The sequence below is a fragment of the Taudactylus pleione genome, unplaced genomic scaffold (genome assembly GCF_031769625.1).
Source record: "Taudactylus pleione unplaced genomic scaffold, aTauple2 ptg000064l, whole genome shotgun sequence".
Lineage (NCBI taxonomy): Eukaryota > Metazoa > Chordata > Amphibia > Anura > Myobatrachidae > Taudactylus > Taudactylus pleione.
The window spans coordinates 16304351-16308104 of NW_028284466.1; positions in this window are offsets into that span (position 1 = coordinate 16304351).

Here is a 3754-nt window from a genome sequence, read left to right on the forward strand (position 1 = left end):
ATTGAATTGACCCCTATATGTTGGGAGTCATGCAAGACACTGACTACACAAAGGGGCTCATTGCAGTGCACGCACTTTTGATCGCAAATTCCTGATTATCAGGAATCTGCACGTTCGCAGGACCCATTGTGAATGTGCAGAATGGGTCCTGCATAGTCACATGCAGCCCCTTCTGTGCCTTTACCTGATTGACAGGAAGAGGCATTTATGGGGCGGTGCGGGCACAGGGTTGCCCGGCACTCCCGGAAATGGGGGTATGTTCGCCCCGTTTTCCGGTAGTGGCAAGGGCAGGGACGCAGTGTCCTGGCCTTGCAAGCAGACCAGCCTGAGTAAGCTGAGGCTTATTCAACTGGCTGGCGGCCCGGTGATATCCACCATCGCGACCATCGACCACCAATGGTCAAGATGGTGGTCCCAGTCTGTGACCTCCGTCGCAGTGCTGGGATCACAAATGCAGCAGGGGTGTCATACACCTCCTGCTGCATCTGCATAATAGCAAAGACGGAATTGCAAAGCTGCCTGTGTGCAGCTTTGCAATTGCAATTCTTGCTGAATCACCCCCAAAGGCATTTAAATCATTTGCTCTCTGGCCACAAGCAGAAAAGCAGCACCCAAAAAGTTGAACAGAGGATCAATGTCATCTCCTGTGGCAATGTTCATTTCTTTTGCTTCTACCGTGCTGCGGCTATCACAGGCAAATATTGTCAACACTGAAATTAGTAATACAAACCAAGAAAAAACAGCTTCTACACTGTAGTCTATGTCCCACAAGTAGTTTCTACTATATCAAGCAGATAACAAGGTCATTTATTTGGGATTGTAGCAACTGACAGATTCTGGATATTCAAATTCTCAGTTCAAAAACATGCTATTTAAACTTTTTTAAGCAGACAACATTTTTACTAGCATCTTCATATTCTGATTGGCATGATGAAGGATTTTACTGAGAATTGCTAATTTTACATTCTAAAGTGCAAAAGCAAGGGGCTACATGAGTGAACGATGTGATAAGTGTAAAGGAAGGGGCATAGATTTGTGTACTATGGGCCTGGCAGGACAAGTGATGATGGGTATCAGTGATTGAAAATAAAGGACTACTGTCTGAGAGGCTAACTGGTTATGCTGTGCAAGAACAGACAAGAGCTCTCGGTAAAAGGAAAGGAAAAACACTCTAAGATTTCCCTTCTTACAAGCAGCTGAAGCTTGGTGACTGAGTGTAGCTTCCTGTGATTCAATAGCTACATTCTCTGACAGGGACTCGCAGAATCAATGAGTGGGCTGTGGGCTGTAACACACAAATCTGCCTGGAATTCACTGCAGCTCTATAATTCCAGTTTGCACCTATGCAGCTACTAGGCAAGTGTGTAACACCAAGTAGTATGACAGAGGCAGACCACATACCAGTACATCCCACTCTCTTACACAACCATTTGCAAATAGTGGGTAGGTAGTCAAAAACAAGTCTTATTCTGGTAAGGATCACACTCTGCCCCCTCTAATGTGTGGTACAAAATATGCTTCAGCTATAATACAGTAAAGAAACAGGAGTCATCAAAATCTGATAGCTCTAAGAAACACTGTGCTACTGCATGAGATATTCTTCTAATAGCTAAATAAAATAAAGAATAAAAAACCCCAAGCTGAAATTAGTGGCAGTTATTTGTATGTTGTAGAAACTAAGGGGCATATGTATCAAAGCTTGACCTGAGATAATATTGTGAGATATATATCACCAACCAATCAGCTTCTAACATACATTTTGCAGGCTGTGTTTAAGAAATGATAGTTTAGAGCTGATTGGTTGGTGATATATATTTCACAATTTTATCTCACATCAAGCTGTGATACATATGCCCCTAAATGTGGGGGTGTTCTCCTGGATGTTGTGAAATGCTACATAGACTCAGGGTTAGTGTGACAGATTGACAGATTTACAGGACATGCACGCTGTCCCCTTTAGATTTAATTTTTTCGTTTCATTTCATACATTTTTTTATTTACATATTATATACAATTAACCACACACACGATAACAGCTGAATTAGTCTCATGCACTTAACTTGTACTGATTGTTTTGCAGTGGTGGTTGGAACAAACTACTGTACAGTGGACGGAAGAGAATGGCTCAACATATAAAACATGGTCTAGGTGTGCCCAAAATGTAAATCCAGGTCTGTATGGTTGTTCTTGAACACACGATGAAGTAATGCCACACAAAGGCAGGACTCATGTTACTACAAAAATTTTTTACAAGCTTTATTGCTCATGCCAAAACACCCCTGCAAATGCCATCCTGTATTTCTCTCCACCACCCACAGTGCATCCGGCCAGGAAACAATCAGTTCAGTGATCACCACTTTGTGTGAAAGCAGTTGAGAGAGAAAGCCCAGAGTTAACTCCCAGGCAATGCTACACTGATGCAGCAAGGGTTTGTGCATTGGCGCCAACATCAAGAAATCCTGCTTTCTTTGGCTCTCTTATAAATAATGCTTTCTTTCTCTAAGATGACCTTCACAGTCCCCACTTATTCTTGATGTTGGTTGTATCTGTATTCTGTGTATGTTGTAATAGACCTGCACAATACTTACTGTACATTAATCTTTATTTATTATATACTACTGTACTATCCTTATTCCACTATAAAATACAGTAACTCAGTCTTGTAACAAATAATAACAATGATATGACAGCAATACATGGTCAAATATATTTGGATAAAGCAGCACTACAAACAGTCTTCTGCTTTTCAGCAGTCAGGGAGCCTTTTTATCATTAGTCTCTAGCATTACAGGCTGACTAAGCTTTCTGCAATCAGAATACAAAGGGTTACTGAGTGACCATCACCCAGCCAGAAAGTCAGAGATTTTTTTTTCTTTTTTTCTTTTTTAATCTTCACCAATAAGAGTTAATGAGCTAGTAGCGACAAATAGGTTAATAGAGACACCACTGACACCACACTGAGTAATTGCTGTAATAATGATCCAAATACTCTACAGTCCAACACACAGATGATTTTATATGGTCCACACATAATTACATCTAGACTATAGGACCTAACTCAGAATTCCTCCCAGTGGTCCCATTAGGGGACAAAATAGTGTTTGAGGATGAAAAGCTGTCCATCAAATCCTGTCTTCTTCCTGCCCCTTCTCATTACTAGTTGCTAAAGGTCACTTGGGTATCCAGAGCCCAGCACATGAGGCTGGGAATATAGAGGCATTTTAACTCTTCTATAGCCAGACTTCAGTGCACACATCCCAGGAATGTATCAAGAGGCTCATTTCTCAACAGTTAAAGCATATGACTGCAAACTATTTGATGTCAGCATTTTGCAGCATCACAGCAAGCAGTTAAATAGAATCATTTGTGTAAATTAGTTTCAGTAGGTCAAACATGAACAGTAATTAATACAGACATGCATATCAGTCCTGATTACAAAAGATTTTCAATGCATATGCTGCACAGATGTACATAGCAGACATGCCAGAGCAGGTGACACACTTACATAAGAATCAATCCTATGCATCTGTGAACAACCTCAAAAATAATAAATAACATAAAATAAACTTACAGCATTTTCCTCAATATTGTGCAGCTTATAACTGATGCTGAGAAGTATTTGAGAGGAAGGGAGGGGTCTGTGCAGATACTGTCCTCATCAGCCAGACAGCATCCAAGGATCACAATGAGTTTCACACTCCCTTTCCTATAATGAAAGGGACAGATCACATTTGAGCTTTGCGAGAGAGTACAA